The following is a 23,665-nucleotide window of genomic DNA, read 5'->3' on the forward strand; positions in this document are numbered from 1 at the left end:
CATCTTAACAGAAAAGCCAGATCAAATTCCACAATAAAATAAAATTAGACCAATGTTGTTTATAAATATAGATGCAAAATTCCTCAAGTGAATACTAGCAAGCAGAATCTAGCACCACATTAAAAGAATTATGCACCATGATCAAATGGGTTTATCCCAGACATACAAGGATGGTTTGCATTTAAGAAATCAATTATGATTCCACATAAACAGAATGAAGAGGAAAAAAACAACATGATTTCCATTAATACAGAAAAGTCATTTGATAAAAATCCAGCAGCACTTCTTGATAAAATTACTTAGAAAAAACTAGAAATAGAAGGAAACCTCCTTAATATAATAAAGGGCACATATGAAAAATCCCACAACTCGTGTCATACTCAATGATGAAAACTTTCCAAGTTCTGAAACCAGATAAGGATGCCCACTGTCACCTTTGTTATGCAACATTGTACTGGAAATTCTACTCAGAGCAATTAGGCAAGAAAAATGTCTCCATATTGGTGAAAGTAAACTTTCACTCTTTGGAGATACCATGATTCAATATAGAGAAAATCCTGAAAAATCCACAATAATACTACTAGAGCTAATAATAAATTAAGCAAAGTGGCAAGATACAAGATCACCATCCCAATATCAGTAATGTTTCTATACACTAGTTATGGACAAACTGATGGGAAAATCAATTTTAAAATGCTATTTAAAATAATAACCAAAAGACTCAAATATCTGAGAATAAATTTAATCAAGTTATAATAAAAGGATTTGTACATATAAAATTATGAAACACTGGTAAAAGAAATGAAAGAAGAACTACGTGAAAGGACATTCCATATTCGTGGATTGAAAGACTAAATATGGTTAAGATGTCAGTTCTACCCAAAGTGATTTACACATTCAATGCAATCCCAATCAAAATTTCAGCAGTCTTTTTCAGAAATGGAAAAGCTAATCATCAAATTTATATGGAATGGGAAGTGGCCCTGAGCAGTCAAAACTATCTTGAAAAAGAACAAGGTTGAAGGACTCATCCCTCCCAATTAAAAAACTTACTACAAAGTAATAATAATTAAAACAGCATGGTACTGACAAGGACAGATATGTAGACCAAAGGAATCAAATTGAGAATTCAGAAATAAACCCTTATATCTGCAACCATTTGATTTTTGACAAGGGTACCAAGTCCACCTAATGGGGAAAGAATAGTCTCTTCAACACATGGTACTGGGAAAATTAGATATCCATGCTCAAATGAATGAAGGACCCTTACCTCACACTACATACCAAAATTAACTCAAAATGTATTAAAGAAGGAAGTGGTTGTGGCTCAACTAATAGAGCATCTGCCTACCATATGGAGGGTCCACAGTTTGATACCTAGGGCCTCCTGCCCCATGTGGTGAGCTGGCCCACATACAGTGCTTCCATGCACAAGGAGTGCCTTGCCTCGCAGGGGTGTCCCCCATGTAGGGATGCCCCATGCACAAGGAGTGTGCCCCACAAGAAGAGACACCCCATGTGAAAAAGTGCAGCCCACCCAGGAGTGGCACTGCACACATAGAGAGCTGATGCAGCAAGATGACACAACAAAAAAAAGTGACACAGTTTCCAGGTGCCACATGACAAGAATGCAAGCAGACACAGAAGAACACATAGCAAATGTACACAGAAAGCAGACAATGAGGGGGAAGGGGAGAGAAATAAATAAAATAAGTCTTTAAAAAAATGTATTAAAGACCTAAATGTTAGAACCAAACTATGAAACTTCCAGACAAAAACATGGAGAAGAATCTTCAGGACCCTGTGTTAGGCGGTGGTTTATTATACCATTTATGACTTTATATATAATTTTGTAACAATAAACATTAACAACAAAAGGGAAAACAGGTAAATGGAACTTTATCAAAATTAAAAATGCTTGTGCATCCAGGGACTTTATCAGAAAGACAACCTACCAATGAAGAAAATATTTGGAAACTGTGTATCTGATAAGGGCTTAATGTCCAGAATATCCTACAACTCAACAACAAAAACACAAGCCACAAAGTAAAACATGGGCAAAATGCTTGAACAAGCATTTCAAAGAAGATATTAAAAAAAAAAAAAAAACCAACAAAACACACACTCATGAAAAGCTGCTCAATATCTTTGGCCATCAGGTAAATGCAAATCAAAACCAAAATGAGATACCATTTCACACCCACTAGAATGGCTACTATTAAAAAAGGAAAACTTCAAGTGTTGGAGAGGATGTGGAAAAACAGGAACAATTGTTCCTTCTTAGTGGGGATGTGAAATGGTGCAGCTCTTGTGGAGAATTCTTTGGAGATTCCTCAGAAAGTAAACATTTAAAATTACCATATGACCCAGCTTTCCCATTTCTTGATAAATACCCAAAAGATTTATAAGCAGGAAATCAAAAGGATATTTGTACATGGTGTTCATAGCAGCATTATTCACAACTGCTGAAAGATGAAAGCAACTCAAGTGTCTGTCTATTAACAATGAATGGATGAAGAAAATATAGTATATACATACAAAGTCATAAAAAGGAAAGAAATTCTGGTATATGTGACAGCATGGATGAAGCTCAAAGACATCCTGTTGAGTGAAATAAGCCGGACCCAAAAGGACAGACATTGTATGATCTTATTGATATGAAATAATTGGAATAAGAAAATTTACAGTTAGAAACAAGAGTGCAGGTTATGAGGGGCCAGGGTAGGAAGAGAAAATGCAGAGATAATGTTTAATCAGTACAGAGTTTCTGTTTGGAATGATGGAAATGTCTTGGAATGTAATTAACATTACTGGATTATGTATTTAATGTGGCTAAAAGGGGAATTTTTTTAGGTTGTATGTATTTGTGGTGGCTTGGAATTGTATGTACCCCCAAAAGTCATCTTAAAGCTAATCCATTGTTGTGGGTTTAAATCTAATTGTAGGTAGAATATTTTGATCAAGTTACTTCACTTAAGGTTTGGCCCAGGGCGGGTCTTAATCCTCTTACTGGAGTCTTTTAAAAGAGAATGGAAATCAAAGAGAGAAAAAGCCACAGAAGTCAGAAGCTGAAAGCAACGAGACTACGAGAAGAAGGGAGAGACCAGCAGATACCATCATGTGCCTTGCCACATGACAGAGGAGTCCAGGATCACTGGCAGCCAATCTCTGGGAAGAAAGCTTCATCTCAATGATGCCTAGATTTGGACATTTTCATGGAATCAAAACTGTAAGCTTGTAAGCTAATAAAGTCCCATAGTTAAAGCCAATGCATTTTACGGTTTCTGCTTTTGGCAGCAAAGCAAACAAACGATATGTTACTAGAATAAACATTCTTAAAAATCCTTAGGATTGTAGAACACAAACTGTGAAACTTAATGTGAACTATGGACTATATTTAACAGTATAATTATAATAATATTGTTTTATCAATTTTAATAGTTACCTAACTAATGAAAAGTGTTAATAATAGGGAAAATTGTGGGGTGGTTTGGGAAGGGTACATGGGGATTCTGTATTTCCTACATGACTTTTCTGTAAACTTACAACTTCTCAAATAAATAAATAAATAAACAAACAAATCTCTTTACTTATTAGACACCACTGGTTGACAAATAAAACAGAAATTGAGAACGTCTTCATTTCTAGAATGAGGCTTGTAATTAGAGAAATTTTGTGGTAGTTTTCTTCATTGTTTACCAAGCTCCATCAGCCCAGAATAACTTGGTTGGTTTCTAGAGCTCAATGTCCTTCATGAAGATTAGAGGGAAGTTAGTTATTCATAGATATTTGGCTTTTTTAGGAACCAGTTTTATGATCAATTTAGTAATTAAATTAATATGGTGCAGAGGTTAGTAAAGCAAACTTTGTATTAAGTTTTCTTATGTACCATGCACCAAATGTACTATTTTAGTAAATAATGGGATTTTATTTTAAATTAGTAAACTAATCCCAAAAATCAAATATTGAATACAAATCATTCACTAAGTAAAATGCATTCTAACAGTGCAAGTGGAGTCCCGAGTCAGATCTTTTCCCAACTGACTTGACAAGTCAACACACATCACACATAAACCTGTAAAGCAACTCATAGTCTCCTCTTTCACAGTTACACATTTCTAATATGATGTATCTTTTTAAAAAAATCTAAAATCTCATATAAATATATGTTTTTCTGGTTGATATTGGAGAAAGAATTCCAAAAATATGAATCACTAAAGATATATCTTTATAGTAATGGTTTATGGGTAAAGTGAATTATATACCAAACAATATGCAATTCTTTATTCCAGGAGGCACATGGTAGGCTTTTTATGCTCAAAAGCAATTCAAAGTACATTTCTTTTTGCATAATCATTGTAAGTGAACCACAAGCCTGAGTGATACCATGAATAATATGCAGTGTTGAGTTTTTATATTCTTTATTGAGACTTTTATTATACAATCAGTTTCTTATTTATAAAGAGGCTCAAATCAACTTTAACCTGTAATTATCTCAATACTTGATGACTCAGTCTATCTAAACCCAGCTTTAAAATGAATCATAGAAATAAATGTTTTTTGGTAAGATATCTTCATTAAAATTTTCTGTAAAAGGCAATTAACAGCAAAAATGAAAGTCTTAATTTTCTCTTTTTAACTGAAAAGATATTAATGGCCTTGCATGTTGACAATTTTACATAAATGCCACACATTTTGATCCCAGAAGAACAAGAGATATTAAGCTAAACTTTACATAGATATATACTTTTTCATTTTATTTTAAAAGATACTTAGAGAGTTCTGGGAAAATGGTACTGAAGTAGATAGGCAGAATCTGACCCTCTCACAAAAAAGTGGAGAGAAGGCAGGGACCTATCTAAAGGAGCTGCCTTGGGTATATATAAAAGGGGAAGGTGCTCTGAGTCATCTAGGAGGGTACTGGAAAGATAAAGAAGCCAAAGGAAAACCGGAACATAGACAATAGCAAGGAAATAGAATAAAGAGGAATTAAATGGCAAAGTGAAACCATACCACACATGCAAAAAAACAATAAAATAAAACTCTACAGTAGCTACAGTAGGAAGAGAAGTTAACCAACCAAATAAACCCATTAAGATAAACAGATACCAAGACACCAACAAAAAAATTACAAGCCATTCTAAGATACAAAGCCACAGCTCTGTCTCATGATCAAACTGAAAAAGGAAGAGATGCAGAACAGGGAACAACTAATAAGAGATGTCCAAATAAATACCATGAATCAACTTAATGAAGTGAAGGAAGAGTTTAAGGATATTAAGAAGACACTGGAAAAACATACCAAAGAAATTATAAACATAAATAAAAAGATAACATAAGGAAGCGGATGTGGCTCAAGCAATTGAGCTCCTGCCCACCAAATGGGAGGTCCCTGTTTCAGTTCCCAGTGCTTCCTAAAGAAGACAGCAAGCTGGCACAGCAAGCAGGCATGACAAGCTGATGCAACAAGTGACACAAGAAGAAAAACATATTGAGAGACACAACAGAGCAGGAGCAGAGGTTCCCAGTGCCTCCTAGAGAGGATAATAAGACAGTAAACTGATGCAACAGGCAGGTACAGCAAACTGATGCAACAAGATGATGCAGCCAGAGACACAAGAAGAAAAAACACAATGAGAGACAAAACAAAGCAAGGAGCAGAGGTGACTCAAGCAATTAAACACCTCCCTCTCACATAAAGTTCACAGGTTTGGTTCCCAGTGCCACCTAAAGAAACAAACTGGACACAGCAAGTGCGAAACAATGACCGGGTGGGGAGAAATAAATAAATATTATTTTTTAAAAAGATAACAGATATGTTGATGAATGGCACAATGCCTATCCACGAACAGGGAATATTCTTCCATTTATTTAGGTCTTCTTTGATTTCCTTTAATAGTATTGTGTAGTTTTCTGCATTTCAGTCATTTACATAGCTAATTAAATTTATTCCTAGGTATCTGATTCTTTTAGTTGCTATTGTAAGTGGGATTTTTTTTCTTGATTTCCATCTCAGATGGCTCATTATTGGTGTGCAGCAATGCTACTGAATTTTGAACACTAATCTTATAACCTGCCACATCACTGAACTCATTTATAAGCTCTAGAAGCTTTGTTGTAGATATAGGCCATTTTAAATTTTGTCAAAATTTATAAAAATGTGTGGTCCAAAAAGTAAACCATAGTGTAAATCATTGACCATGGTTAGCAATAATGCTTCATTCTTTGAACATCAATTGTAAAAAATGTATCACCCACATGTAAAATGTTATTAATAGAGGAAAGAGGTAAAGGGAGAGGATGTTGGACATATGGGAAACCCCTGTATTCTGTATGTGACTTTTCTGTACCCTAAAGCTCCTTTGAAGATAAAAATGAAAGAAATAAGACATTGGGGGAATAAATGGAAGAAAACATCACTGTACATACAAGAAAACAAATCTTACAGTGTTGAAAGATAAAAGGTCAAAATTTATTTTTTAACTTTTAAAAAGTATTTTTAAAAATATTTCTATTCCTTTTTAATTTTTTTGTATTTTATTAGTCATTTTAAAAACTATCACTATTATTTCATTTCCTTTTTAATTTTATTGGGCTATTTCATTGGCTTCATTTTTGAGGAAATTTTGAATCACAGAAGGGTAACAGCTGTGGTAGGGGAGGATCATTGGCATGGGGTGCCAGTGATGGGGAATGCCTGGTAGGAGATTCAGCTGGGGCATACCTATAAGGCATATGAATGAATTCAAATGTTCATGAGGTATTGTTACAGTGTGTGGAGTTCCACAAAATAACCAAAAGAATATTTAATTCCCATTCTGGGGAGTTCTGCTACATTCGCTAATGGTGGTAGCCTTTACTGTCTACATCATATGCCAGGCACAATGTTAAGTGCTTACAACATCAGTGGGGGTAGTTATGTTCATATCATGTATAGGAAAATAGAAGCTGAGCAGAGTTAGGTGCCTTAAAAGAGGTTGTACTAGAGCAGGGGTTCTTAACCAGGGATCCATGAGCTTGAATCGAATTTAAAAAAACAACATTCATGTGGGCATGTGTTTGGTGCCAGTGTGGTATATTAAATAATACACAGTATAGTGTGGACTTAGTAAGGGGCCTGTGGTTTCACCTGTATGGCAAAGGGTCCATGGGAAAAAAAGGTTCAAAAGTCACTAGATACTGCACTAGAGAGCAGTATCACGGATCTAATTTGACCAGGTCTTTGTACCTAGATAATACAGCCTATTAGCAGAACATATAACCTCAAACTCTCTGCTATCGAGTATCTATCAGAAGTCTGACTGAAATGCTTAGATGATCTAAGGTAGTTACCAATTATATTTGTATTACTGTAATATTACAATGAAATTATGATTTAATTTTAATTCTCTTTGTAATTACATGAGGCACTTTAAAAAAATATTCTTGGTCCCTACCCTCATCATTCAGTAGGTCTATAGTGGAGAAAAAGTGACTAGGTAAATAGCTAAATACGGAAAGAATGTTGAATTATTGCTAAAAGGCTTGACACTTGTCATGTGCATGAATGAGTCCCTAATTAAGCCACAGAATCCTTCTCTTTAAGACAGGGATAATAATGCCTATCTTCCAGAGTTCTGACAAATAAGATTAGATGATGCAATGAAAATACTTGCTACAATTTCTAGGACATAAGCATTTCTCTCTAGTAAGAAACTATAACTTAGACACAGTTTGAATTTGTGAACTAATGCTGCCTCCTAGTGGTCACTGCTTCCTTTTCTAAGTGTCCACAAACTTTAGAAAAGAGATTTTGGAATTTTGTCAGGGACATTCATCAAGCCATTAGTACATGGCAGACACTGTGTTAAAAGATATGGCTATGACAGGGAACAATATTGACAAGTCCTTGTCCTTGTGAAGGTTGTGTCTGTCAATCTGGCACCTCAACCAGGTCCCCCTGGCTCAAAGATTTACTGTCCAAGCTCATAAATGATTGCTTTGAGTTTTTTCATTTCTCTAGGATATAGTTTAAGAGGATGAATTAATTTAAAAGCAACTACAAACTTTAAGAAATGGATATAATTCATATTAATTATTATGTTCCTATCTTTTTCCAGTTCTAAGAATGCTAAGTGTACGTAGGTTGCATAACTCTAAGGATAAAGCCAAAAAGGAATTTACAAGCAGAGTTTTCTATCATTAGTTAACACTATACCATCTGCTGCCTTTTAGTACATTTGAGAGTTGAAAACCATTACGAACATCATTCAGAGCTCTTTTCTTAGGTTTAACACAATATATAAAAACAACCATAATTTTCATTAATTATTCATTATGGCCAGTTTCCTCTCATCTTTTTTGTACATTTTCTTTTTTTCAATTGTTTTATTTCATAATATGTATTTCTTGCCAGATAAAAAAATTGCTACAGCTAGAATTGAAATCCCATCCTTTTATTTTCCTTCTCCAATGTTCTTTCAATTTCATGACATGACTTCTTTTTTTTCAATTTTTTTTCAATTTTTTTTTCAATTATACTGTAAATATTTTACTTTTAGGAGTTTTTCTCCCTCCATATATACAGGGATTTTCAATATTATATCTAGAATGAAAACGATTCAAAATTGCTATCATGTTTGAAATATGTTAAAAATATAAGGAAACAAAGCCAGGAATTGGATTGGAGGCATCTCTGGGGGAATATAACACAGTGTGTCATGTATTAAAAGCCAGTTCGTGAGTGCATGTGTGTGCACATGAGCGTGTGTGTTAATGTTGGAAAGAAGGCAGAGAGATAAATTATCTGTTTGATATCTGAAAATGTGGACAAAATGTATATTCCCTAATTTTCCTCATTTCAGGGAAACCACAGATTGTAATTAAATTGCAACTCTACAAAGAAGACAAAAAATACTGATACAAGATGCCATAGAGTATTCAAAACAGGAGGCTTCCTTCAATACTGTATGCTGGCTTATATAACAGGTGAATAAATACCAAAAAAAAAAAAAATCTATATCTAGGCATATCATAGAGCCAATTGCAGAAAACTGAAGACAGAAAAATCTTGAAAAAAATTCAGGGGTGTAGGGAAAACACCCTGCCTATAAAGGGACAAGGATAAGAATTACATTGGACAACTCTTCAGAAACCATGCAAACAGGAAGAGTGGAGTACAAGAGTTGAAAGGAAAAAAAACCCACCCACCTAGACAACTGTATCCAGCAAAAATTAGTTGCTTGAGGGCAGGGGGAGGGAAGAAGAGATGTGATGTGGGGGTATTTTTGGGACTTGGAGCTGTCCTAAATGATATTGCAGGGACAGATGCTGGACGTTATATATCCTGCCATAATCCACTGAATGTACTGGGGGAGAATGTAAACTACAATGTAAACTATAATTCATGCAGTGCAGCCGTGCTCCAAAACGTATTCACCAAATGCAATGAATGTGCCACAATGATGAAAGAGGTTGTTGATATGGGAGAAGAGGAATGGGGTGGGATGTGGGGTATATGGGAACTTTTATACTTTTTAATGTAACGTTTTTTGTGATCTATGTATCTTTAAAAAAAGACAATTAAAAAAAGAATTTGATAGACAAAAAAAATGGAGAAATAAAGACTTTCTAGGAGAAACAAAATTTGAGGGAATTTGTCGCTTGCTTGAAAGAATTGTTAGACATTCTTCAGAGAAAAGGAAAATGATATAGGTCATAAACCTGGATCTATATACAGAAAAGAGGAACTTTGAGAAAAAAAATGAATGAAAGTAAAATAAAATCTTTTATTTTTCTCATTTTTAACTCATCTAACAGAAAAGTTTGTTCAAAATATAATATCAACAATATTTAGTGAGAACTTCCAGGAAGATGGCATCAAACTAGGTAGACAAGGCTCAACTCTCTCACAAAAAACAACAGAGGAATGGCAAAAAGCAGATCAAGGGACCTGCTTTGGGACTCTGCAAACCAAGAGTGCTGTGCAACCCCCGGAGGGTAAGGCACAGAGAGGAGAAGAAATCAAAACTGAGATGCTAACCTCTGCAGCAGGGAAGGGTGCCCATCCCCCAACCTGTAAGTGAACAGCCTGGTTAAAACTTCTGGCTCACTTCAGTTAACTGAGAGGGGGGAATGGATGTCTTCTTCTCTGGGAAGAAAGAGGGTGCAGTGGAGGATGGAGAATGGTTTCTCTTCAGTGAATTCAGCCAGTAGAGCCCCTTTTGAATCTCGGCTCTGGTGGGAACAGAATCATGGGCAACTGAAGGTTCATAGAGTCACCTCCACAGAAAGAGTCACCAAAGAGCACCATCTGCTGGCTGCTCCAGAAACTGTAGGGAGAAAAGTGCTCTTGGGCGTCTCTTATCCCAGGACTCTGGGGACAGATTTCTACCCTATAAGTGAGTCACTGGCCCTATTTTGGTAACTTAAGTGAGGCAATTTTAATAACTTAGAATAAGTTCAACCAAAAATTAAAGAGCTGTGAAACCAAACCATTAGTCAAGAGAGAAATTGACCATCAGAGTAAATTCACCAACATATTCCAATGCCTGGATATCAGCAAAAAATTATAAGCCATATGGAGAAACAGGAAGATATGGCCCAGACAAAGGAACAAACAAAAATGTAATGAAACACAGGATTTAAGACAACTAATCAAGATAATCACACAAAGATTATCTAATACCAGTCTTGCTCAAGCTCTTCCAAAAAATTGAACAGGAAAGAACATTACAAAATTCATTCTATGAAGCCAACATCACCCTAAAACCAAAACCAGATAAAGATACTATGAAAAAAAGAAAATTACATACCAATTTCTCTAATGAATATAGATGCAAAAATTCTCAGCAAAATACTTTCAAACCAAATAAAAAACCACATTTAAAAAAATATACCATAATCAAGTAGGTTTTACCCCAGAAATGCAAGGTGTATTAGTAAGCCAAAGGGGTACTGATGTAAAATACCAGAAATTGGTTGGTTTTTATAAAGTGTATTTATTTGGGTAGGAGCTTACAGATACCAGGCCATAAGCATAAGTTACTTCCCTCACCAAAGTGTATTTTCACATGTTGGAGCAAGATGACTGCCGATGTCTGTGAGAGTTCAGGCTTCCTGAGTTTCTTTCTTCCCAGTCTTACTTCTCTCTGGGTTCAGGGTTCCTTTCTTCCCAGGGCTTGCTTCTTCCTGGGCTCAGCATTCCTCTATTTTTGGGACTTGGTTCTCTTGCCTTTGTGAGCTTACTTCCCAGGGCTCCAGCTTAAGGTGTCAGCATCAAACTCCAATATCAAAACTCCAACATCAAAAACCCTCAACTCTATCCTTTGCTGTTGGAGATTTGGGCCCAAAGGGTATCGGGAGTGAAAGAAAGAGAGAAAGGAGAATGAAACAAAGAGAAAGAGAGAGAGAGAGCTGGGATCAAGGGATCTGGGAGTAGAGACTCATCAGACAACTTTATTGTTCACAAGGGGCTCTATATATACCCCAGTCTATGTGAGAAAAAGCATGCAGTTAACTATTAGCATTATTAAGGAACTCAAAAAATCTTATCTCAAGATACAAAATCTAAGTGTTCTATTTACTACAAAAGGATATCTGCTCATCTTTTCTTTCAGCCTTTAACAGCTTCATCCTGTTTGCTGAGAACTCTTAATTACCTCAATCCTTAAGTTGCAAGTATAGCTATGGAAACAGTATATCTCTCTTTGTGAGATCACTATGCCTCAATTTCCAACACTTTGCCATGCCTTTTATCTGTGGGGTCTCAATGCCCTACTGGCACAAGAGGTTTACATAATTACTTAATCAAGTAAAACCTATGAATCCAATGTAATCTAATATGCCCAGGGGAAAAGATTAGTTTACAAACATAATCCAATATTTCTTTTTGGAATTCATCAATAATATCAAACTACTACACAAGGTAAATCATTAGTGTAATAAACCACATTAATAAATTGAGAAGAAAAATTAACATGATCCTCTTGATTTGATAGAGAAAAGGCATTTGACAAAATACAGCATCCTTTTGGAGTAAGGGACCCCAAATAGCCGAAAATGTTTTAAAATGAAGACTGAAGTTAGAGAAATCCCACTTCCTGACTTTAAAACATATTACTTAACTACAGTAGTAAAAACAACATGATATTGGCATAAAGATAGACATATTGACCAATTGAACCAAATTGTGGACTCAGAAATAGATCCTCACATCTACAGTCAAGTGATTTTTGACAAAGCCATTAAGCCTACTCAGCTGGGACAGAACAATCTATTCAACAATGATGCTGGGAGAACTGGATAGCCATATCCAAAAGAAAGAAAAAGAATCCCTTATCTCACACCTTATATTAAGATTAATTCAAAATGGGTCAAAGACCTAAATATAAAAGTGACAAGTATAGAACTTCTAGAAGAAAACATGTAGAAACATCTTCAAGAGCTTGTGGTAGGTGGTAGTTTCTTTCTTTTTTTTTTAAGATTTTATTTATTTATTTATTTCTCTCCCCTCCCCTCCCACCCTGGGTGTCTGTTCTCTGTGTCTATTTGCTACATCTTCTTTGTCTGCTTCTGTTGTTGTCAGTGGCATGGGAATCTGTATTTCTTTTTGTTGCATCATCTTGTTGTGTCAGCCCTCCGTGTGTGCGGCACCATTCCTGGGCAGGCTGCACTTTCTTTTGTGCTGGGTGGCTCTCCTTATGGGGTGCACTCCTTGCATGTGGGGCTCCCCTATGCGAGGGACACCCCTGCGTGGCAGGGCACTCCTTGCACACATCAGCACTGGGCATGGGCCAGCTGCACATGGGTCAAGGAGGCCCTGGGTTTGAACTGCAGACCTCCCATGTGGTAGACGGATGCCCTTACCACTGGGCCAAGACTGCCACCAGTGGTAGTTTCTTAAAGCTTACAACCAAAGCACATGCCACAAAGAAAAAGTAGATATTTGGGATCTCCTCAACATTAAATACTTTTGTTCTTCAAAAAACTTTGTCAAGAAAGTAAAAAGGCAGCCTATTGAATGGGAGAAAATATTTGTAAACCATATATTTGACAAGGGTTTGATTTCCATGTTAAAGAGATCATATAATTCAATGATGAAAAGACATACAACCCAATTTTTTAAAATGGGCAAAAGACTGGAAAAGACATTTCTGCAAAGAGGAAATACAAATGGCCAAAAAGCATATGAGAAATGTTCAACATCATTAGCTATTAGTGTAATGCAGATCAAAACTACAATGAGATACTATTTCACAGCTTACAGAATGGCAATCATCAAAAAAAGAGAAAACTACAAGTGTTGGAAAGGATGTGGAGAAATAGGAGCACTCTTTCACTGTTGGTGGGAATGTAGAATGGTGTGCCCTCTGTGGAAGACAGTATATTAGTCAGCTAAAGGTGTGCTGATACAAAATACCAGAAATCACTTGACTTTTATAAAAAGTGTTTATTTGGGGTAGAAGCTTACAGTTACCAGGTCATTAAGTGTAAGTTACTTCCCTCACTAAAGTCTATTGCCACATGTAAGAAATGAAGATTATGTTAGTTTTCACATAAAGGAAGAAAATATTGAATAATGTAACCTGGTAGCCTACTGCCTCCACCTCCCACTCCCAGGCTAAACAGCAACAAAGGAAACTAGCTTAAGCCAGTCCTATAGGCAGTAAAAAAGATGCCCAAGAAAGAGCTAAGTCAATACCAATTCAGCACTAAATCCCATTCTTTATTTGGTAAAGCGGAGCAGGTAAAAACTAAAATGGTTGGAATGTGATGGGGGAAGTGGTTAGTCACAAACTTTCATGCAGGAAAGTTAGATCTTCTTGGATAGGCTATAACTTCTGAAGTACCCAATCTATGGAGAAACAGAGGAAGGGCTTGTGTGCTAGGTTTAGGGGTGTAAACTGTATCATTTTTCTTTGTTTGGGGCACCTGTCACATTTTCTGATTGTGTGCCCCTTCTTGAAAGATTGAGAATAAATTCTTTTCCTCTCCACAATTGAGTGAGCCTTATTTTCTTCCAGAAAAAGATTTCTTTCTAACAGCTTTGGGGGCCCACCTGGGGTTCTGAGGCTTCAGAGAGTGGATCCCTGGGGTGGACGACAGGGAGGTGCGCCCCGCCATTTAAGTGGTCTTGAACTCCACTGGCAGGGGCCTCGCCTCTGGCAGCCAAGAGGCCCGAGAACAGACACTTAGATCTTCTGATTGTGGATGAGAAAAAAGGAAGGGAAAATATGCCTCTTGTTGACCAGGTGACTCCATACAAGGACCAAGGTAAGAACAAAGGCTATTAAGTATTACCTTGGTGCTTGGTGGTCGGGAATTCTGATGTGTCTGAGGTTCACTGTGTGTGCATGAGACGTGTGAAGTGAGTGCGGAGTCCCAATTCGCATTTCTCTTCACCCATGAGGGAAAGGGCCAGATATGGACAAACCAAAATATTCAAAAGAAAGAGACCCAGACAAGATTCAGAATGGCAAATAGAGGCAGTCAATTGACTGGGAAAAAGGGGAAGGGGGTATCTGTAGGATCCCTTGGAGACATTCCTCCAGATAGGGCACTAGGGAGGATGTTAAGGCATTGGACCCATAGTGAGCAGACCAAGGGAAAAGATAAGAAGAAAATGATTAAATACTGCTGTTGTATCTGGACCAAGGAAAGTATTTTACTGCCTGATGTATTCTGGCCAAAATATGGGGCAGATAAGGACTGGCTTTGTGCTGACCTTGTATTTTATGTTAATGGAAAAACACCCTTCTCCAAAGAAGAGTCTGACTATGCCATGTGCTGATTAAAGGGAAAGGAAGCCACTTTCTATCCTATGAAAGCTGAAAATCCAGGCCCCAAGACTAAGCTTGCAGAAACTAAGGCTGCAGAAACAAAAGCTGTAGAAACTAAACCCTGGGACCCCCTGTCTAATCTCCCACCTCCTTATGTTCCCCCTTCCCTCCCAGGAGAAGGGACATTAGACTTGGAGGGCCCAATAGAACCCATTGTAAACCCTGGGGAACCAGAGGATCAAGCAGGGCCAACAGCCCCACCAGTTACAACCCACCAACAGCTGAGGAAAGAATTGGAACAGTGTAAGAAAGATATACAACATTTTCCATTCCCCAGAGCATCTGAGGAAAAGAGAGTGAAAGAACAAAACTTCATTGAGCCTTTGAATCTGCTGAGAGAAGTACCAGTGGGGCCAGGGGAAATTGGCTATGTAAATGCTCCACTGACAAGTACTGAAGTAAGGAACTTCAAAAAGGAGATGAAATCTCTAATGGAAGATCCAGTGGGGCTGGCTGAACAAGTAGATCAATTCTTAGGTCCTAGTTTATACACCTGGCCTGAACTTATGTCCATACTGAGTATCCTCTTTACAGGAGAAGAAAGAGGAATGATGTGGAGGACAGCTGTGAAGGAGTGGGAAAGGGCAGCATCTACCTGGACAGGGGGTAATGGCAGCAGAACAGAAGTTCCCAAACAAAGACCCTAATTGGGATAATAATGACCTGCGGGACAGAGCACAAATGAAAGATCTTAGAGATCTCATTATACAGGGGACCAAATTGGCTGTACCCAAATCTCAAAACTTGAATAAGGCCTTTGAAGTAGCCCAGAAAAAGGATGAAACTCCCTCTGCTTACCTGCAACAATTGAGGGACCAAGTGAGGAAATATTCAGGGATGGGCCCTGATGATCCTGTGGCTCAGGGAATGTTAAAAGTCAGCTATCTGAAAGAGTCTTGGCCTGACATTCAGAAGAAGATTCAGAAAATAGAAGGATGGATGGATAAGCCATTGGAAGAGTTATTGAGAGAGTCCCAGAAAGTGTTTGTAAGGAGAGAGGAGGAAAAGCAGGAACAGAAAGCAAAGGTTATGATTAGAACAGTCGATCAAATGGTTAGGAAAAGACTGGGGATGAGTCAAGGAGGGAACAGGTGGAGGTGAGATAAAGATGCAAGATGGGCTTGTTTAGATAAGGGGACATGGAAAATGCAAGGCTTTGCAGGGTGCTATCACTGTGGGAGTCCTGGTCATTTCAAAAGGGAGTGCCCAAGTTTAAAGAAAGAGAGTCAGGTAATTCCCCTCATGCATTTTGAGTATTAGGAGGGGTCTGAGACTCCTCACTTCTAAAGTCCACCAGGAGCCTTTAGTAAATCTAAGGGTGGGCCCATATCAGGAAGAAATTACATTTCTGGTGGACAATGGCACAGCCCAATCCTCTGTGACTCATCTCCCCAGAGGAACCAAATTCTCTGGAAGTTCCCTTACAGTCTCAGGGGTAAAGGGAGAAGGATTTGAGGTCCACATTCTTTCTCCCACTAATATTTGTTGGGCAGACAATCGAATTGTAAACCCTTTGTTGTACATCCCAGAAGCCAGAAATAATTTGTTGGGAAGGGACTTAATAGTATTCATGGGTTTGGACTTGGAAGTAAGGAGTGGACAGATAGAAGTAGTCTTAGCCATACTCACTGAAGAAGATGAAAAAAGATATCAAAGAGGAAGTGTGCATGAGAGAAGGGAATAGAGGGGGTTTGCAGGTATGCCCTATTAAAATCAAATTGAAAAAGGAAGGTGAAATTATTTGTCAAAGACAATATCCTATTCCCCTTAAGGGGAGGCAGGGACTTCAACCCATCATCGAAGGCCTCCTTCGGGATGGACTCTTGGAGCCATGCATGTCTCCCTTCAGTTCTATCTTGCCTGTTCAGAAATCAGACGGTAGTTGGAGATTGGTACAGGATCTAAGGGCCATTAATCAAATCATTCAGGTTTGACACCCATTAGTCCCAAATCCATACACTCTCCTTAGTAAGATCCCCTGCCATCATAAATGGTTTAGTGTAATAGATCTAAAGGATGCCTTTTGGGCCCGTCCCCTTAATCCAGAGAGCAGAGACTTGTTTGCCTTTGAGTGGGAGGATCCCTCTACAGGAAGAAAACAGCAATATAGGTGGACAGTTTTATCCCAAGGTTTCACAGAATCCCCCAACCTCTTTAGGCAGGAACTGGAAAAAGTATTGGAGAAATTTGCAGTCCCACCTGAAATTTCCCTTTTACAATACGTAGATGATATGCTATTATCAGGTGAATAAAGGCAGATAGTGGTCTGAACTACAAAGAGCTTATTGAATTTCCTGGGGCATCAAGGGCTAAGAGTGTCAAAAAGTAAGCTACAATTTGTAGAAAAGGAAGTCAAATACCTGGGTCATCTCATTAGTGAGGGAAGGAGGAAGATAAATCCAGAAAGAATTCAGGCCATTACTGAATTACCTCTTCCCCGGACGAAAAGAGAACTAAGAAGATTTTTGGGATTAGTGAGATATTGTAGATTATGGATAGATTCTTATGCATCCCAAACCAAAGGGTTATACCAAAAACTGTTGGAGGAGGAGCCTGATGAGTTAGAATGGAAGGAGGAAGAAGTAAAGGCCATAGAGGGGTTCAAACAGGCATTGGTGCAAGCCCCTGTTCTAACCCTCCCCTCCCTCAAGAAACCTTTCCATCTGTTTGTGACAGTAGATAAGGGGACAGCCTTGGGGGTCCTAACCCAGATCTGGGGTGGCCAAAGGAAGCCTGTGGCCTTCCTTTCTAGAATCCTGCACCCAGGGGATGGCCAGGGTGTGTTCAGGCCATGGCAGCAACTGCTCTCTTAGTAGAAGAAAGCAGGAAACTGACCTTTGGAGGGGCCTTAGTTGTTCGCACCCCTCATCAGGTCAGGAGTATTTTGTCTCAAAAAGCAGGAAGATGGTTAACAGATTCCCGAATTCTGAAATATGAGGCAATTCTAATGGAAAAAGATGATTTAATACTGATAATTGATCATAGTCTGAACCCAGCTTCTTTCCTTTAGAAAGGTCTCAACCAAGTAGAAACTCCTGAATAAGATCATTTAGATTTAATTGAATACCAAACCCGAGTCTGGGCTGACCTAGGGGAACTTCCCTTACATTCAGGGGAAAAATTGTTTATAGATGGGTCTTCTAGGGTCCTGGAAGGAAAAAGCCATAATGGCTATTCTGTTTTTTGTTTTTGTTTTTTTTTTAAGCTGTGAAATTTATGATGTTTCCTTTTTTTCTTTTTTCTTTTTCTTTTTTTGCCTTGTCCCCATATACCCCTCACCTTCCTCACCTCACTCCTCCCCCCATAACAACAACCTCCTCCATCATCATGAGATGCGGCGGCTTGCTCGGTCAGTAGAGGTGGGGTTGCTCAGCCCCATGTTGGGCGCCAGCTGTGGCGGCTTGCTCGGTCGGTAGAGGTGGGGTCTGGCTGCGGACGAGGGGTCGGTCCAGCTCTGGACGAGGGGTCGGTCCCGCTTGGGACGAGGAGTCGGTCCCACTTGGGATGAGGGGTCGGTCCGGCAGCAGACGAGGGATCGGTCTCACAAGGGGTTGCGCGGTTCGGCTGACGGGGTCGCCCGGCGAAGCCGGCGACGAAGGGGTCGCCCAGAGAAGCCGGCGACGAAGGGGTCGCCCAGAGAAGCCGGCGACGAAGGGGTCGCCCAGAGAAGCCGGCGACGAAGGGGTCACCCGGAGAAGCGGGCGACGAACTGGGGACAAGGGAGGCCAGGCCCTTGTCGGGGGCTCTCAGGACTGGAGGGCGCACGGCAGAAGAACTGCCGCGGAGACAAGGTAAACACGCAAGTCCACTTTACTGAGGGAGAGGCAACAGTTTTATAGGGGCTGGGGAAGGCTGATTGGTCGAAGCCATGCACTGTTCTGATTGGTTGCTGGCGAAAGGTCAGTGGGCGGTACTGGACGGGGGAGGGGTGGTGGTTAGGGATTGGCTGTCGCTGTTGCTGGGGGAAGGGGCAGGGTTTAGGGGTTGGTGGCTGCTGTTGCTGGGGTGGAGGGCAGACTTGAGTTTCCTGCCCACGCCTGGCTGTTGCTGCTGTCGGGGGAGGGGAAAAGGGCAGACTGGATTTCTCCGCCCACGCCTGGCTGTTGCTGCTGTCGGGGGAGGGGAAAAGGGCAGACTGGAATTTTCTGCCCTGCGCCTGCGCAGGGAGAAGGAAGAAGAAGGGTGCCGCCCCACAAGGCATCGGGTGGCGCCATCTGGGAGGAGGGGCGGCCGCGGAAGCATGGCTTCCGAGAAGGGGAGACCCGAGGGCACTCTGCGCCCATGCCGAGCTTCCTTCAGGGGTGGCGGTGGGCCCGACCAACCACCCTATTATGGGGGCAGCGGAATTAGGCCTACCGCGGCCGCTCCCCTACCAGGCCAGCAAACCACACTTCAGCCCGAGGGGTGACCGCATTTCCCCCTTCTTTTCAAATAAGGGCCAGGATGGCAGCAGCAACAAGTAGCCGAGGCCCAAGAGGCAGTAAGCAATGAGGGAAGCGGGGCTGAAGAGGGAGGTGAGTATGACGGGGATACAAATGTACAATTTGGGGGGCAGTATCTTGCCGTTGCAAGCAAGGGTGGCCAATGTCCAATTCTTGTTGATCTCGGTGGCTATAAGGTCCATCTGCTTGTTAAAAGTCCAGGATGACAGTGCGTTACAGGTAGTTGATCTCTTCTTGGCGGCAAAGAGCGGTAGAGGCAGACTGTGTGATGGTCTGGAGGATCGCAGCGGTGAGGACAAGTCGTGTCAGGGCACCAGTGACGGTGGTGGCGGCAGCGTCGGGAGTGGAGACGTAGGCGAGGGCAACAAGAAGGCCAAAGTCTCCACGGGCGCGAGAGAGGCCGATGTTAACGGGGCGGGCCGATATGGGGCGGCCCAATCTTGAGAGCGCGGCGATGGGAGCCGAGGTGCGCGGTGAGACGAGGGGTCGGAGCCGATGGGACTCCGATGGTGGTCGCGGGCCAAAGGAAGTCCCCAACGAGGGGAGGGCGGGACAACGAGCAGTGGAGCAAGGCAAAGGGGAGCAAGCACGGAGGGGAGGAGGCAGAGGTGAAGGCAGGGGTGGAGGTGCTCAGGCACGCGCTCCTGAGAATTTTATTGGCTCCTCTTAATCATAGCGGGTCGGTATAAGCCCCCGACATGGAAGGAGAAAGCCATCCAGCGATTCTCCCAGACCGCCGTGGATCGTATGAGGTCACCAAGGTTCAGGAGCAGCAATGCAGAGCAAAAAGATAGGGGTGAGAAGAGAGGAGAGCGTAGGGCTATGGTAGGGTTACTTCAGACGTGCAAGCGCGTGCTCCTGAGAAATCCAAGTCTCCTCTTAATCATAGCGGGTCGGTATAAGCCCCCGACATGGAAGGAGAAAGCCATCCAGCAATTCTCCCAGACCGCCGTGGATCGTATGAGGTAGCCAAGGCTCAGGTAGCAGCAATGTTGCACGAGAGAAGTCCCAAGGTGAGAAGAGAGGAGGGCGTAGGGCTGTGGTAGGATTACTTCAGACGTGCAAGTGCGCGCTCCCGAGAAATCCAAGGCTCCTCTTAATCATAGCGGGTCAGTATAAGCCCCCGACATGGAAGGAGAAAGCCATCCAGCGATTCTCCCAGACCGCCGTGGATCATATGAGGTAGCCAAGGCTCAGGTAGCAGCAATGTTGCACGAGAAAAGTCCCAAGGTGAGAAGAGAGGGGGGGGGTCGCCAGGTTATGGAGTGAGGCTGTGGTGGAGTTGCCTTGACCCACGTTGTGCTGTGGTGGGGTTGCCTTGCCCCACGTTGTGCTGTGGTGGGGTTGCCTTGCCCCACGTTGGGCGCCAGCTGCGGCGGCTTGCTCGGTCAGTAGAGGTGGGGTTGCTCAGCCCCACGTTGGGTGCCAGCTGCGGCGGCTTGCTCGGTCGGTAGAGGTGGGGCCTGGCTGCGGACGAGGGGTCGGTCCAGCTCTGGACGAGGGGTCGGTCCCGCTTGGGATGAGGGGTCGGTCCAGCAGCAGACGAGGGATCGGTCTCACAAGGGGTTGCACGGTTCGGCTGACGGGGTCGCCCGGCGAAGCCGGCGACGAAGGGGTCGCCCAGCGAAGCAGGCGACGAAGGGGTCGCCCGGAGAAGCAGGCGACGAACTGGGGACAAGGGAGGCCAGGCCCTTGTCGGGGGCTCTCAGGACTGGAGGGCGCACGGCAGAAGAACTACCGCGGAGACAAGGTAAACACGCAAGTCCACTTTACTGAGGGAGAGGCAACAGTTTTATAGGGGCTGGGGAAGGCTGATTGGTCGAAGCCACGCCCTGTTCTGATTGGTTGCCGGTGAAAGGTCAGTGGGCGGTACTGGACGGGGGAGGGGTGGTGGTTAGGGATTGGCTGTCGCTGTTGCTGGGGGAAGTGGCAGGGTTTAGGGATTGGTGGCTGCTGTTGCTGGGGTGGAGGGCAGACTTGAGTTTCCCGCCCACGCCTGGCTGTTGCTGCTGTCGGGGGAGGGGAAAAGGGCAGACTGGATTTCTCCGCCCACGCCTGGCTGTTGCTGCTGTCGGGGGAGGGGAAAAGGGCAGACTGGAATTTTCTGCCCTGCGCCTGCGCAGGGAGAAGGAAGAAGAAGGGTGCCGCCCCACAAGGCATCGGGTGGCGCCATCTGGGAGGAGGGGCGGCCGCGGAAGCATGGCTGCCGAGAAGGGGAGACCCGAGGGCACTCTGCGCCCATGCCGAGCTTCCTTCAGGGGTGGCGGTGGGCCCGACCAACCACCCTATTATGGGGGCAGCGGAATTAGGCCTACCGCGGCCGCTCCCCTGCCAGGCCAGCAAACCATACTTCAGCCCGAGGGGTGACCGCAATGAGACATTCATTGCATTTGGTGAATACATCTCTGAGCACTGCTGCACCTCATGGTCGATGGTCCACACCATAGCCTACACTCTCCCACAGTTCACCCAGTGGGCTATGGGAGGACATACAAGGTCTGGTAACTGTCCCTGCAGCACCATCCAGGACAACTCCAACCCCGGAAAATGCCCCCATATCACATCTCTTCCTTCTACTCCCTACCCCCAGCAGCCACCATGGCCACTTTCTCCACACCAATGCCACATTTTCTTCAATTATTAATCACAATAGTTCATGAATAGAATATCAGTAAGTCCACTCTAATCCATACTCTATTCCTCCATCCTGTGGACCTGAGAATCTGTGTAGACTGTACCATCTTTTTCCTCTAACAATTTAAGGGCTTGATTTAGTGCATACAGCTCACAAGTTTGAGAGCCATTCTATGGCTATGCTGTTGTTGATGGACTAACTTGTGAGGTGAAAGAAGCTGGCCAACAGCCCAATGATTGGTCAGCTCAAACTTGTGAACTGTATGCATTATATCAAGCTCTTAAATTGCTAGAGGAAAAAGATGGTACAGTCTACACAGATTCTAAATATGCCTTTGGTGTGGTCCACATCTTTGGAAAAATTTGGGAAGAAAGGGGATTGATCAATAGCAGAGGGAAGAAATTAGTCCATGTGGAACTGGTAAAACAAGTGTTAGCCAGTCTGCTCTTACCAAGGGAAATATCTGTGGTACATATAAATGGGCATCAGAAGGGTCACACTTTTTTTTAAAAATTCTGTTTTATTTTTTATTTTTTTCACATATGTATGAATTTTTTTCCAAATTCTACTCAATTTATTCATTTTTTAAAAAGATATTACATTAAAAAAAAATGAGGTCCCCATTCACCCCCACCACCCCCACCCCACCACTCCCCCCACAGTAACACTCTCCGCCATCATCATGTCACATCCATTGCATCTGGTGAGTACATCTCTGGGCATCGCTGCACCCCATGTCCCGTGTTCCACACCATAGCCCACGTTCCATCCAGTGGGCCATGGGAGGACATACAACATCTGGCAATTGTCCCTGGGGCACCACCCAGGACAATTCCAAGTCCCGAGAATGCCTCCACATCTCATCTCTTCCTCCCATTCCCCACACCCAGCAGCCACCATGGCCACTTTTTCCACATCAATGCCACATTTTCTCGATTATTAACCACAATAGTTCTTGAATAGAATATCATTAAGTCCACTCTGATCCTTACTGTATTCCTCCTTTCTGTGGACCTTGGCTTGGTTAAGTCCATTCCACATCTATGTCAAGAGGGGGTTTAGATTCCACATGGATATTGGATGCAATCCTCCTGCTTTCAGTTGTAGGCACTCTAGGCTCCATGGTGTGGTGGTTGACATTCTTCAACTCCATGTTAGCTGAGTGGAGTAAGTCCAATAAATCAGAGTGTAGGAACTGAAGTCTGTTGAGGCTCAGGGCCTGGCTATCATATTGTCAGTCCAGAGATTCAGATCCCCTAGATATAGCTTAAGCCCCAGCACCAACTACAATTCCAGTAAAGTAGCATGAAAGTCTTGTGAAAAAAGATCCCATATGAGTCCAGCTCCATCATACAGAAACACCAGCACCAAAGAAGGGCCAACTGGCATGGCAGTGAACCCCATCTGTCATGACCATAGAACCTGTGGGTCTCTTTAGCCCTCAAAATGACCAATATCTGGGGTTGTATCTACTTTATCTGTCTCTGAGGCTCTGCTCAAGTTTGCATAAGGGCAATCCTTCTGACAACCTCCAGACTCTTTTTTTAGAAACTCATAGCCATATGAACTCATTTGTCTTTTCCATTTCCCCCTTACTTTAGGTCAAACAGCATTTTTAACTCCTGTTATTATATGTAGACAGGGATATTCTGCTGGTCCAGGTTGAACCTTTAATTTAAGGTCATTTTCTAGTTACGTCATCAGCTGGTACTTGGTAGTGATCCCTCGGTGCCAGGGAGGCTCATCCCTGGGTGTCATTCCCACACTGG

Source organism: Dasypus novemcinctus, chromosome 5, assembly GCF_030445035.2.
Source record: "Dasypus novemcinctus isolate mDasNov1 chromosome 5, mDasNov1.1.hap2, whole genome shotgun sequence".
Classification (NCBI taxonomy): Eukaryota; Metazoa; Chordata; class Mammalia; order Cingulata; family Dasypodidae; genus Dasypus; species Dasypus novemcinctus.